Source organism: Rhinolophus sinicus, chromosome 11 (assembly GCF_057876585.1).
Source record: "Rhinolophus sinicus isolate RSI-liver-muscle chromosome 11, RSI-T2T, whole genome shotgun sequence".
NCBI classification, from domain to species: domain Eukaryota; kingdom Metazoa; phylum Chordata; class Mammalia; order Chiroptera; family Rhinolophidae; genus Rhinolophus; species Rhinolophus sinicus.
This window is the reverse complement of record NC_142511.1, coordinates 14,001,963-14,017,569: the sequence shown is the minus strand read 5'-3', so window position 1 is coordinate 14,017,569 and position 15,607 is coordinate 14,001,963. Positions and strand designations below refer to the sequence as shown.

The following is a 15,607-nucleotide window of genomic DNA, read 5'->3' as shown; positions in this document are numbered from 1 at the left end:
CCTTTGCAATTTGATTTTGCCTTCCATCAGGAGGCCCAGTCTATTTCCCCCGTCCTGATTCTGGACTGGCCTTGTTACCTGATTTGGCCAACAGAATATGGTAGAAGTGATGGTGTGCCGGTTCCAAGAGCAGACTTTAAGAGCGTTTGCACACTTCCCTCACTCTCTTGGAATCCCTCTCAGCTCTTGGATGAAGCATACGTTAGCATCCTGGACAAGGGAAGACCACAAGGAGCAGAGCAAGCCATCCCAGCCAAGGTCTGTATAGAGTAGCCATTGTGACTAAGTGGCTTATCACAGAAGCATCAGTGAGGACAGCCAAAACCAGAAGAACTACTCTGAGCTCAGCCAAAATTATGGGCCCATAGAACTGTGAACTTTTTTAAAGGGTGGTTGTTTCCAACCACGAAATTTGGGGATCATTTGTTACACAGCAAAAACTAACTCAGATAGCTGCCCATACACATTCCTTAACAACAATCTTCTCTACCTTGCTACTTTTCTTCTTAAATAATAGGCTAAATATTTTTCATCAATTAGACGATCTTTTCACCTAAGCACATAATATAAATTATTATATTTTGATGCAAATATTCTCCTCATTCCCAACATGTTTGGAAAGGTTGCTTTTAGCTACATGATATCAAAGGAAGGATGTAAAATTTCCCTCAAGAATCAAATATTTATGATTATACTAATTCATACAGTTGTCATATAATACAGAAACACGTCTTTTTGTATTCCTTTTAGGATTATAACCTGCTATATGCCTGATATTTTGAACATTGTATCTCCTTTCATCTTTTCTATGAGAAAGTAGGTTAATTCATGTTTTCATGTCTTTCTGATTCCAGCATCTATGCTGTTTCCACTAAATCATCCTGGTTATTTTCACTTTGAGAGTATGTGGCTACCATTTCTTAAAGGATTAAATATACTAAATTTTACATCAATTTGTAGAACTAAAAACCAAAATCCTTAAGTTTGGTTGTTTGTTTACTAATTCACTCAAGTGGCAGGTGCAGATAAGAATGGGCACTCTTTTGATTCCACCATTCCTAGCACTGAATCTCAGGGTTTCCTTACCTACTTTCCTGCTTTCTTCTCCTCTCAGAGGTCATGACAATGGGCTGAGCCACTTACACCTGCTCACTGTACATGCACTTTTCTGTCGAAATCAGCCCTCTCCCCTACAACTTCTTACTTTTTCCAGCCTGTCCTCCTATCTACAACTGAAGAAGATAGAGGAGGAGGAAGGAATGCAAATCAAAACATGAAAATATTCATTAAATGTAAGATGCCAACTTTCTCACCTACGAGATTCATCCCTGGCTCTTGGTTATACAAATCATAAGCTTTCTAGATGAGGTCTCCTTCTTCCTTTCTATTTTGACATGATTAGTTTTCAATAAATGAATGCTGAGGAATAAGACCCCAAAGTGGGAAGTATGTTCCCCTCCCCCTGGCTTCATGTACATTCAAAAGAATTACCCCTTGTGGTATTTAACTTGAACTTTATGTTTTTTCCTTGCTAAGGGCTATTAACATTAATATTGCACCACAGAGGGGATTTTTGTTTTTCTTCTGATAGCCATCTTTCAACAAGTCTGGTTGCAAGTAAATGAGATCAGCATTTCAAAAGCCAACGATTCTGCGGCTCATTGTCTGTACTTGCTAAACTTTCCTTTCCCCGCAGTTTGCCTCCGTTTCTATCACTGACTCTATCTTGTAATGAAAATTAATGCCCTGATTTAAATGAGTGATATGAAATATGATCGATTATGCCTGCTGGCACGCAGTATGTTTTGCCTCATTAACACATTCTTAAAGGATAATTAGCATCTCTGGAGATGAGTTGGATATTACATAGTCAACCTTGGCAGCAGTATTCAGTCACAGTTAGAAAACAGTGCCTCTATGCTTTCCACACACTAAGCCTCAGTTAGGAGTTTGCCAGTCCTGAAAACAGAAATTACCCTCTGGGGAGCACAGATTGTGTTAGTGTTGAATCAGCTGCAAGCTAGTGGAGCCCAGAAACTTGACCTTTGCAGGCTTCTAATATTGACCCTGTTGTTGTATCTTTGCATTTCTTCCAAAGTTACTTATACTCTTTTAACACTTTAATTAAAGTTGATAAATAAAACGGAGTACTGACAACATTGAACTGAAATCTCAAAATTCACAGTGTTCATGACATATTCAGATAATCGGGGCCAATAATAAATCATTGCCTAATTTATTGCTCATATATCTGTATCGATATCTGTTATCTATATTTCAGTTGGACATGGAAACAAATACAGATTTACTGCTAAGTTTAGTGTACTTTAAATTATCTTTATATATTGACCATTTAGAATTTAAATATTAATCTAAGCATGTCATTTATTCATTCTTTTCAAATAAATTTAAATCAGAAGTTAACTGAACAAAATATCTTACACAATCTGCTCCTGTCAAAAAATACAGAAGGTTAAAGTAGAAAATAGTGTACATTAAACCTTTGTCATCAGTGCCTTGGTTTAATTTCTTTTACTTTTTTTATTTTTCTAAATTCTATTTTTCTCACATTTACTAGGATTTTCATTTCCTATTCTCTTAAAACATTTTCACGGTCAATGTACTTCTTTAAAGAGAAGATTGGGTTTTCTAGTCGGTCTGACAATTCTAAAACTTTACATTTTTGCAGGTCTGTTTCGGCAGTTGGTTGTTGTCCTCGGTGCCTGGCTTCCTTGTGTGTTTGGTAAAATATTACAGTGGTTTCCCCATTTTACTCATGGAAATATTTGTGGGAATTCCTGGAGGCCTAGGGTTTTCCTGTGCTTCTCCTGGGCACATGCCAGGGCACCACCAGTTCAGGGCCACCTGAAACCAAATCCACACCAACCATCCTATGAACAGCCTAGGTGAGGTGCATTTAAAAACACCTCCTTCAGAACATCCATGTTGGCTTTCTCGGTGATTTCGTTTGGGATTGGTTTTTGTGCCCTCTCCTACTCAGCACTAATGCCATTCCTTTTACAGTCCCCCTGGAGTGGGAGGGCAGGGAGTCCTGGCTTCTGCTTCCCCCTTATTCTGGTATAGCCCTTGGGAAATCAGCTGCATGTGGGGAGAATGTCTCCTCTTGGACTCCCTACCCTGGGTGGGCCTGGGCTCAGTGACCAGGTTCTGCCTAGAATAATACCTGGCCAATGTCCTCAAGCAGAAGTGGCTTGCTTCAGTGCTCCACTGACCTTTCTGGGTTCTCATTTCCTCGGAGACTTTCACCAGGTGATTCCTTACTATTATTGTTTTTTGTTTGTTTGGTTATTTTTAGCTTTCTGATGCTTTTAAGATTGCATATGAGTTCATCCCAGCTTTTTTTAGCTGTGTTAAGTACAGAGATGGTCTGAGCATCCTAGCCCACTGTGTTTCCAGAAATAGAACCTTACTCAGATTTAATAAGCCTCATTAAAGCAAATCCACTCCAGGTGCCTTAAGTGTTTGTTTTAATTCTATCTTTTAATTGCAAGTAGCAAACATAGCCCAGGATACCTCACATAAGCGAGGGTAGTTATAAGGATACAGGTACACACGACCCCAGGAACAATCTGAACCACAGGAGGTGGGGGTGAGGGGCACCTGGACACTGGAAGAATTAGACACAGGAGACCCTGGGCTTTCCATTTTACTTCAGGTGTTCTCAGACTTTAGAAAGAAATCAGAATCGCCTGTAGGGCTGTTAAAACAGACTGCTGAGTCCCCCTGGCTGAGTTTCTGAAGTAGGACCTGAGAATTTGCATTTCTACTAAATTCCCAGGTGAGGCTGCTCCTGCAGGTGCCTGGGCCACCCTAGGAGAAGCACAGGCTCTGCGTGACACTGCTGAGCTCCCCGTCCTCCTGTGTCACCTACCAGAGTGTGAACCTTGGCATATCCTTCTACCTTTCCACGCCCGGTTTCCTGTCTCAGTGGCTCAGATTCCTCATCTGTAAAATAAGGAAACTGGCAGTACCTACCTCAAGCGGTTGTGGAGAAGATTAAATAAAACAAAAGATGTAAACTGCTCAGAATATGCCAATATTAGCAAGTACTTAGTAATCTTAGCTGCTATTGTTGCCATTCACCTGTTAAATCATATTCAGTCTTCAGTCTCCTTTTTGTGTAGGTCGTATTTTGCTTCCTATCATTAACTTGCTTTTTCTTCTCTCTCTCTCTCCCCCCCTCTTCCTTCCTACCTCTCTTTCTCCCTCCTTCCCTCTCTCTGTCCCACCTTCCCTCCTCACTCTCTCTCTCTGTGCTGTGAAAATTTTCCAGCATACCTTCCTTAACTTTAGTTTACCTTGACACTTACAGATACCCTTCATGACTGGTTAAATTATGACTTCTCTATTTCCAATCTTTTGAGTTTATTAAGGACTATTATATACTTAATTAGTTCTTAATTATACTTAATTCTTAACTACATACTTAATTCTGTCCATTTTTCCCAATTGAAATGTTCAAGAGAGATTTCAACTAGTCTAGATTATCATCTGCTACCGTGTCACATGGCAGATTACTAAACAATCCATGAATTCACTGCCCTTGGGCCAGGTCGCTACCCCTGGTCCAATCAGCTGTGGTGCAGCACGAGAGAGGGTGAGTGGAATAAAACGAGGCTGCACAGGGCTCCTCTTCTAACAGTGAATGGGGAAGTTCCACTACTTAGAAAGGTCTGGGCATGTGGCAGATACCATGACTGCCGTGTCTAAGCATCATTACAGGATTAAAAATGTTGTTGCTCAATCTGTTCTCATTAAAATTAAACACTGTGATTAAATTCCCTAGTATCAAGCGACTTCCTCTTTTTATACAGACCTTATTCAACTATGTCTGAGCTCTCGTGTCATGTGCTTCACACGTGTTCGGATCATTGGAGGCTGTCAGCAATACGTACAGCAGGACTTCCAGAAGTAAGTGCCAAGAGACAGAGGAAGAAACTGAGCCCATCCCAGGGGTGAAGTTCTACTGAGTGTATATTTACGTTACCGACTTTGACATTAATATTAGAGCCATCAGTCAGGGAGCATGATAAAAGGGATAATTCATAGAGACTGCCTGAGAGAGTGACATGCAAAAGAAAATCCATAATAATTAACAGGAAGAGCACAGCAAATATCAATACGAATGAAAACAACAATCCAACTCTTTCTAAAAATGGCACCAGATAATAGTTCTATGCAAATGTGATAGCTGCTCTGCAAACACCACCTTGAAATAGCAAGGACTATGGCCCTAATTTCCTACCAAAATACTAGTGATGGATCCATCATCTATGAGTTCACCAAAATCTTTACTGAAACTATTTGTCACGTTGAAACATTACATGCACTTTTTTCCCCTTAATCCTCCACTTCACCACGCAAAGAAGTAGAAAATAATGGCAGTTTCTCCTCTCAAAATGTCCATTAACAGAGTATGTTGGTATATTCTTATCTCTCCTGAATTCATTTTATGGGATTCCCTCAGCTGATTCAAGAAGTTGAGTAAGAGAGCTGTGAACTATTCTTAATTGTATAACATTTGTTCCCCAGTCAGGAAACTGGCCAGACCTTTATCCTCATGGACCCTGTTACAGGATTAACATCCATCTCCTGGGTCCCAGAATACATTTTCTCTTCCTGACCTAAATAAACGACTTGCACAATCATTTTTATCCCTCAATTACGTGAGGCCTGTCATATCATTTGAACTTTTAATTATAAAATAAAGAATGTTACAAATGGTATAGCTCATAAAACTGAGAATATAAGTAACTGGCCAACAACATGGTGTGAGTGACTCAAGTTGAATTCCATATCTCTCGAAGCCTTACTTTTCTTATCTGTAAAATGGGAATACAAAGAACCTACCTCAAGCCAAAACTGTGAGCATGAAATGAGAAAACGTATGTGAGCCTTCAGAAGAGTATCTATTTTAAAGAAATATAAGAAACTTACATTTTCTTCTAAACACATAACAGATGACAGAGGCTGCATTAAAATGTAAGGTTCTTTTATCTTTACTAGGCAGTTAGGAAGAGATAACTGTGAAGTTCCTGGAACAGCTGCCATTAGCTTACTCCAAAAGTTAATTAATATAAAGTGCCCAATTTCGGCAACGGGAGGAGAAGAGAAGCACCTGTAAAGGATACTATTGCAGACAAAATCTTTTTTGTGTCTGTACCTTCAGCTTGATTATGCAGACCCTCCTTCAAGCGGATCCTTTCAGCAACTGAATCCTCATTTTTGGAATCTGCCTTTGTTCTCTGTAATTCTGGCCAGCTCTTGACTCCACATTTCAACCTTGGAATTTTCCCTGAGGCCTAATGCACCTCTGTGGTTGTCAGCCTGTCTCTGGCTGCCTCAGTGCCAGTTCTCGGGTGTCTGATACCATATCTGGTATCAGCTCTCCCTCACATTTTGTTGCAGAAAATGGAATCAATCCAAACATGATCAATTTACCAGTGTCCCTGGGTTTGGGGGCCTAGGGACTCCCGGAATCAATGCTGCCCTTTTCCAGACAACCTCACCCGGAGGACAGATCTCTGTTTTTCTCAGGCCCCTGACCCTGTTCCTGAACCTTTGGGCTTTGATAGCTGTGAGTGGAGATAAAGGGATAAGTGAACCAAGGGAGAAACTTCGGTCTTTGGGGAAGTCAAGAAGGAGGTGGACCATCACATTAGAGGAAAGAACAAAAATTGCTTTTAAAGTCTAAAAAGTTTCGTATAAACATCCTCAGTATTAAAACATCTGGCACCTGGTTGTCTTAACCAACGTCTAAACCTCTTCTACCCTCAAAGCTTTCGATTCAGGCTTCTGGGCTATTGTACCTTTAGGATACGGTCGACACTTTTATTATCAAGGCCCGTGTTAAAATGGAATCACCGAATTACGTGTCTTACGCTGGTGGCCAATATTGCTGAAATCCACCTGTCCTGTCTTGTTAGACTCTCTGCTCGACTTCATCACGAGGAGGGGTAGAATTTCCTTCTCTGATTCATTCTTGATGGACTGATAGCACAGCGATTTCTGGTGTCCCTACTTCTCTTACTTATTAGGAACCATGACTATGGGAACTAAAGTTGCAGGATTAACCTTAAAAAAAAAAATGGCACAAATTTCGTTCACTTTAATTATATCAGTGTCGAAGCAACATAGGAGCACCTTAACACAAGCTACAAATACCCAGAAGAGGAACACTCAAAAATGCCATGTACACTCAGGCATCTGCAAATGAAAGTCCTATGTAACATGGCCATAGCTTTACCTGCTGAAACTAGAACTTCTTTAAAACAAATTACTGCAGTTGAAAAAAAAAGTGCAGAGACATCCAAAACATCTCAAGGAAACCCCCTTTAAAAGTAATAATAATAATAATAATATCAGTTATTCCTTTCCAGATGGAATTGAAATGCAGAGTAGTCTAAGTCTTCCCTCAGAAACAGAGGAAATCATTGTTCTAAAATACTCTTCCCTCTTTTTTCCTAGAGTACAAATCACACAGAGCATTCTATGTGGAAATTCTTCTGGTCCCCGAAACTGGTAAAGCTGGAATGCCGGCTGTGAACCTGTTTAAATAGGATAACAGGCCAGGACATTATTCTTGTGCACAGGCAATTTTAAAGGTGACACCATTTAAAGACATGCCTTTAATAGTATCACTAGCCTTTCTCTCATGCTAAAACACTTAAATTTCGCATTTTGGGAGATTAATTATATAGGATTTAGGATCTCATTAATAGTAAAGTATCTAAGACCCCATCTGTACATCTTATACTCCACGTCATATTTTTCTTTAGTTTTTATGTATCTACAGTCAAAAGTCTCTCCCCATGGACCTACTGTGTTCAGCCTGAAGCTCACACATCAGCCAACAAAAACAGCTCTACCACCCCACCTCTGACTGCTCACCATCTTCAGCATATCCTGTTTGCCTTTGACTCTGCAACATGCTTTCTCTAGCCCCCTTCCCCATTGGCCTGCGCCACCCACCTTTCTCCCTAACTACTCCGCCAACCCTTCCCCCACCTCTTATTGCAACGCCCCTGCTCAGGGAAACGTTTCTGGGCTCCTTGTCACAGCTCCACACTCACCTTTCACTGAAGACCCGAGAAATGAATAGGCAATAGGGAGGGGGCAGAAGTGGAATGATTAGAAGTTTGGATTTCAAATCTTAGATCTACCACTTACTAGTTGTAAGGCCCTGAGAGGGAAAATTTCACCTTTCTGGGTTTCCGCTTCCTCATATATGAAATATAAACAATACTAGTACTTACTTTGTAGAGTTGTTGTGAGGATTAAATGTTAATGTATGCAAAGCACTAAGAACAATGCCTGATGCATAATAACTTCCATGTGCATTGGGTATTAGTATTATTTCCCCAAAATCTGGATTTCCCACATCATATATGTACTATATTATTACACCATCAATCTCATTTTCTTAGCGTGACCCTCCAAACATTGTAACTCTGTAAAGGAAAGGATTTTTTCTGGCTCATTTATTGGTGCATTCTGAGCACCGAGTACTATACAAGGTATAGAATGGGAACTCAATAAACATTTAATGAATCGATGAATAAGTGAATTATTATCATACAATGACTCTGCCTCCAAGCCATGAGTTCAACCTTCCATTTTAGGAAACTGTCACTGTGTCCCTACAAGCCCACGTCCTCCACTCACAACTACAGGGGTTTGCCAACTAAGTTGCTCCCCGACTTCTCCCACACTGAGTTCCACCGTGCATTAGCTTTGAGCCTTTTTGGACTTCAGTCTGCTCTTGAAATACTCTGTCTAATTTGATAACTTGGCTCCTGGACAAAACTACTTGATTCTTAGACTTATTGGGTGTTTGGACTTGGCTTGTTTCCTGGACTATTTATAAAGATTTGTACCCTAGCTGTGCATAAGAAATACACTGCTGTGAGTTGCCACCTGGACAAGCGTTTCCCCACATCTAGTCTGTATCCTATCCCCACCAGTAATTGAGGAAGTTGACAATATAACAACCCAATATATGACTGTGTTCACCAACTAGGTAGCTCTAGAAAAAAGAATTATCTGTTCTGAATATCAACTGGAATTCTACTTTGTAACTTTCTCATTGTTATGGTACACTGACAATTATTGTTAATAATGATTTGATTCAATGCATTCAGTAACACTGTATTCTCTAGTGTTTTATTAGTTATAATATTTAAGAATCTTTCATATTTATAACCCCATTCCATTGTCCATGACATGTAATATAAAGTGTTTCATACTAACAAAATCATGGGATGATATTGGTAGGTTACATACAAGTCCTTATCAAGGGTACTAAAACAATGTCATTTCATCTGTTCATTCAAAAACATGTATTGAATTCCTACCATATTGTCATGTATTAAGATAAAGGATAGAGATGTAAAGATGAATAAATCACAGTCTGTGCCTTTAAAATTTCACAAGTTAGTGGACTTAAATTTAGGTTAAAATAATACTTGAGCATTTGAAATAAAAGCATAGGTTTCCAATTTTGCTCTTCACCAGAAAAAAAAAAAAAATGCTGCCCTCATGACCTTGAAGAACACCTACCGAAATCATCTGTTTTGAAGGATGTGGTTGCTTCTATTAAATCTCTCTAAATATATGTCCATAGGATATATATCCAAAAGGACTGTCTCTCCTTATGACCCTTATGGTCAGGATACAGTCCAACAGAATAACCAATTCATTGTAATGCCCTGGTCTTACTATGCCAGGAAACATCCCAGAAAAGGAAGGAGTGAAGCTAAGTTCAACAGCCACAGGACTAATGCCTCCACAATCTTCCTCATCTGTGAAAAGCACTGACATTACTGGTTAAAATGGTGACAATGTGTTCATACGGCAAAAAGGAAATAAGGGGAAAGGACAGCATTATCCAGTTTTTATCATCGTAGACAGTAGAAAACATAGGTGCCAGTCAAGTTATGTTTACATGTCTACATTTTTCCTCCAATATGGCTATCGCCTGTCAGCAATAGATGTAATTTGTGCTACTACATCTCCAACCATGGCATTCCCTAATGTTTCTGTTCTGCTTTGTCATTCACAGGGTTCCAAGGAACCCTGCTGAGTGAGCCTGGAGTTAAGACTTTGGAAGCAGGAATACCTGGGTTTGAATCTCACCTGTACCAGCTGGAGAGGTCTTGGACGGGTATTTAACCTCTCGGATATTCAGCTACAAAATAGCAGAAATAACAGCTACTTCACACATTTGTTATAAAGATTAAAAAAAAAACAAAAAACTACATGAGATGCCTAACAAACGTTGGCTTTCTAACTGCTGGGTCAAAAATTAATTTTTTAAAAAAGGAGAGGGAGGCAGAGAAGGGAAGGAAGGAGGAAAAAGAATGAATGGAGGAGGAGGAACAGCACAAGGAAACGGAGGGGAAGAAAGACCATGGGAAGGTTTACTAAATCACGAATGTCAGCAAGCATGGAAAATACAACTGTCTGGCTTCAATAGCACAACAGCTACAAAATTAAGAGACTTAAAAGAAATAAAGCCACAAGCTGGTGGTCTGCTTGAGATGCTAGGTATAAATGAATAAAGAATGCATTGATTTTACAAACCTCACAGGGCTGAGAAAAGGACATGGGTATGTTGAGAGCAGTCCTAGAGAACGTGCATATTTGTCAGCAACACCAGTTACAGACCAAATGCCACAACTGTCAAGGGGTGTTGAGACACGACCACGAGCCAGGCTATAGCCATTTTCAGCACGGCCACTTCTATCAGTGTTTCAAATAAGGATGATTTTATTGCGTGGAATTAACTCAATATTTATTGAATACTTCTGTTCCAATTCTGCCCTCCAGCACTCTACAGTCTAGTATAGATGATAATATTCGCAAATAACCAAAATGCAAGGGAAAATGTGTTAATCATAAGAAGAAATGCAAGTGCAATACAATAGGGACTAAAAGGAGGGGAGGAATGATCATCAGTGGGAAAGCGCCGAAAGGCTTCATGAAGAAAATAATATTAATTTATTCATTTATGCACTAAGCAAATATATTTTGGTATTTTCCCACATGCCAGATACTGTTTAAGGCGTCAGAAACACTTCTGTGATCTAGATAGATGAAACTTACACTACAGAGGAAGAAAACAATAACCAAGCATATATATCTATACATACATACTAATCATTTAGAGAATGACAATTGTTTTTGAATAAACCAAAATAGGATAATCTGATGGAGAACAATTTGGGGCAGGAGGAGGCAACTTCAGATAAAGTGGCCAAGAAAGGCCTCTCTGAAGTTCTAGCATTTGAGCTGATAACTGAAAACATTATTGGCAAAGAGAAGAGGAAGTACAAAGGCCTTGAAATGAGAATGAGCTGGTCATAACAGAGCGTTCTAAGAAAGCTGGAATTGGAAAGGGACGGATAGGAGAAGAGGGAAGAGAGGCGCTCAGCGTCCAAAATCCATAGGGCCTCATAGGCCATACGAAGGAACTCACCGTTTTATTTAAAAGCTAAAGGTTTGCAAAGGTTTGCAATGTGATTTATTCCCATTGTTGAAAAGATTCCTATGACTCTTGTGTGGATAAAGGCAAGTTCCACAGCACGGAGACCAGATGGAAAGCTACTGCAGAAGTTAAGCGAGATGACGGCAGTTGGCTGATAGCAGTGGTGACTGAGAGAAATGGGCAGATCCAGACTGTGTTTTGGAGTTAGAGAGAGCAAAACATGTTGAATAAGTGTTGGTGTGTGTGTGTGTGTGTGTGTGTGTGTGTGTGTGTGTATGCATGCACATGCGTGTGTGTCAGATTATTTGACTTGACCATCTAGAATACTGGTAGAGAAGAAGGGCAACCGAGAGAGAGAAAAATGAAAAGGAATTCATATGTATTGATCACCTGCCATGACTAGGCACTCTGTATTATTTCATTTAAACGTCACAATAATTACAGAAGTAGATGTTACCATCACCCTGACCCCTTTTTTTTCCTGAGATAAAATTAAGGGGGAAATATGTTAAGCAAATTTCCCAAGGTCCCATGACTTTGGGGAAGAAGAGCTTCAAATCCAGGTCCATCTGACTCAAAATCTGCCCCTTTTTGACCTAGCATTTCCCTGGGGCTATATGACAGAAAATGTCTGCACAGGAAATCTGAACTCTCAGTTTGAATGGAGAATGTAAGAAATTTAAAGGAGAATAGTAAGAAAATGAATTGGTTACAGCTTTTAACAACTGTCTCCTCCCAGAATTTCACCATGGATACCCTGTAAAATTTTTGGCATAAAGTATCTCTCCAGGCTCCACCTCCCAAACTGTCTTGCTGATGTCATTTGGGAGTGTTTTCTGTCCAGCCTATGGATTTGATAGTCTAGAAGAGCTTTCTGAGGTTGCTGTACAGGAGATAAGAATTTGGTTCTCCTTTGCTCCATTTATAGGTAGTCCTTTCACTTCTGTTCCTATCTCCCTGGAACCCCATCAGCCCCAGAGAATAACAGGGTTCCACTCTCCTCTGAGTTTCATCAGACATGGCTACGTTGGCTGCCATAGTCCTCAGCCCATTCCTGACCCCTCAGATGTGGTTTTTCGAGCAGCTGTGATCTCCTCAGCCAGCTGATGAGGTAATACCTGAGGCTCTTCACTCTAGGTTCCCTAGCCTCCACAGCCATGTCCAAGCTTCACATGACCTCACAGTGGCTAAAGACGAGTTCTAGAGCCTTCCCTTGGCACTGCACCCTGAGGCTTAGCAGCACCCTCCAGTGGAGAACCAATGAAAGACATCCTTCCAGACAAGTTTTGGCCAGGTGTGATGCGGTTGGGCCTACACATCTCTAAGCCATGAAGGACAACCTCCTTAGCTGGCCACACGCCAAGCTGCCTGACCTATAGGATGTGGCTTTTTCTAATCTCCACAAAGGCACCTAGATGAAGTAGAGGCCCTGGATGAAGAAGGCTACTATGATGTAATAACAAAATGGTTAAATCCACCTAGTAAATACAATAATTCTATATGCTCGCAATATTACAGTTTTACAACAAAGAGGAAAGACTCACAAGGAGGAAAGTACAAGGAGAAAAACACACAGCATACGGGGTGATTTCAATATAGCTCTATCACAAATGGATAGGGCAAGGAAATAAACATAATGAGAAATATAGACGTGAACAATAGCATGTTAGACATATTCTGTAGCTCTTAATATGTGCCAAGCACTATTTGAAACACTTTACCTATTAATTTAAGCCTGAAAACAACTCTATGAGAAGGTACTATTATTAGTCACATTTTACAATGAAGAAACTAAGGAGAGAGAGGTTATCCCCAATTCACAGAGCTGCACCCAAGTAGCAGAGCCAGGACTGAAACCCAGGCGGTCTACTCCAGAACATACGTTCTTAACCACTATGTTAGACTGTCTCTCTGTACAATATAGTAATGAATAGATTTATCTAAAATATACATAAAGAATCATACATATATGCTATAAGCAGAAAATACTCATGTTTTTCAAGCACATTCGAAATTCAAAATATTTGGAAAACAATAGCTGACAAATTAGTTCACAAAAAAAGTCTCAATAATTTTTTACTAGGAAAAAACATGTTTGGAAACTAAAATAACACACTCTTAAATAACAGATGGTTAAAGCAGACACCACCATAGAAATGACAATGTATTTAGAATTGAATGACAACATAAATACAACAGATCAAAATCTTTGAGAGGCAGCTAAAGTGCTCATGCAAATAAATGTATCAATTAAAGTCAAAAGCCTTATATCTGCATTATAAATAATAAAGGTAAAACTAAGTATTTAAATTTAGAGGTTCAAAAGGGAACAGAACAAAAGTAAGGAAAGAAGCTAAGCAATATTTAAAATGGGGCCAGAAATTAATAAAATAGAAAACAAAATATTAGAGATGATCCAAAAACCAGAGGCTTCCTTGAGATAGACAAACTGATCTAAACAAATGAGAAAAAGAGAAGGCACAAGTAAATGATATTGGAAATGAAAACTGAGTCTTTGAGATAGACACTAAAGTTACTCCATCTTTATCTTGATTATAATTTCAATGGGAAAAACTGAAACAATTTTAGTTTAACTACCAAATATGATAATATGATAACTAGAGTTTTTGAAGAGGTGTGTTTTTTTCCGTTTGTTTTCTTTTTAATTAAAGAAGTTACTGTATGTTCCTAGTTTTCTGAGAGTTGTTTCTTTGTTTCAGGATGAGTGGATATATAATTACACCAAATGTGTCTATTGAAATGATCATGAGATTTTTCTTCTTTTATTTACTAATATGAGAAATTATCATGATTTATTTTCTAGTGTTATCTCTTTAGTCTTAAGATAAAAATAACCTGGTCATTTCATACGTTCTTTTTCTACATATTGCTGAATTGATCTGTTAATATCATTTGGAATTTTTGCATCTAGATTTTGATGCAAGGGAAGCTGACCTATCATTTCTCTTTCTTGTATTATCCTTATGAGATATTTGGTACCAGGGTTATGTTAGCCTCATGGAAAGTGTTTCCTTTTTTCCTATTGCCAGGAAGTAGTTCTGTGAAATCATGATTAGTTTTCCTTGAATACTTGTATAGCTCTCCTGAGAAATCATCTGGGACTAGAGTTTTCTTTGGAGGCAAATATATGACTGTAAAGAAAACCTTATTTTAAAATGGGAGAAATTGGGACATGGGAAAAGAATACAGAGGCAAGGAAAAGTGTGAAGCTATGAGGGGTGACATTTCAGTAACATGGCAGACTAAGCCGACATGGAAGACAGTCTTCCTACAAAATAGAAATGTTGAGTAAAAAGTTCAATTTCCTTTTTAGGAAATAGCCAAGTTCAACTGATAAAAAATAAAGGGAAATCTCCCAGCTACCTAAAATAAAAAGAGAACTCAAACTGGAAGTAAACCGGCTGTCACTATGGCAGCAAAAGAGGGTGTCAGATCCTGATACAGGGTTTGGCTGCTAAGATTTTAATGTCCATGTGAGTCCAGTTTTCATGGTATCAGCCTTTTTGGATCAGACATGTACAATAGAGTACTCTGTTTAAAGCCAAGTCCTATCAGTGAAATGGGGATCAGGAAAAACTCCTCACACTAAGCCAGAAAATTGGCAAGAAAGCTTGCCACCAATCCAGGTCTCTAATGTGGGATATAAATCTCCTGAGAGAAATTGCAACAGTAAGCCAGAAACATATAAGAATTAGTGGGAGTTGTATTATACTAATTGTATGGTGCAGAATATAAAGTCAAAAAATAAAAATAAATATTAGCCCAAAAGCTAATTTTAGGCCCCCAACAAAAGCAAATGCAAAACCCCTCCGTAGAAATATCAGTGGCGCACAATCCAGGGTACACTAGACTCCCTGCTAAAGATGCACTCACAGTAAACATCTAGCAACCACACAACAAGACAAACCAAAATGAGGGAAATTCAGTAGACCATATACTTGGGAGAATTTGCATCACTCTAAAAGGTAGAAATAAAACAATATTAAAGAGACTATAATATTGAAGAACACGCAATACAAAATAAAATAGGCAGATCTGAAAAAGAACTCAATGAAACTTCTGGGGAAAAAAAAATAACCT

The 15,607-nt window shown here is 39.1% G+C and overlaps 1 protein-coding gene across 6 annotated transcripts in view; it reads right to left on the bottom strand.

Moving 5' to 3' along the window:
• HMCN1 (hemicentin 1) overlaps nt 1–15,607 on the bottom strand; it is a 489,269-nt gene that overhangs the window by 360,670 nt on the left and 112,992 nt on the right. The window lies entirely within an intron of this gene.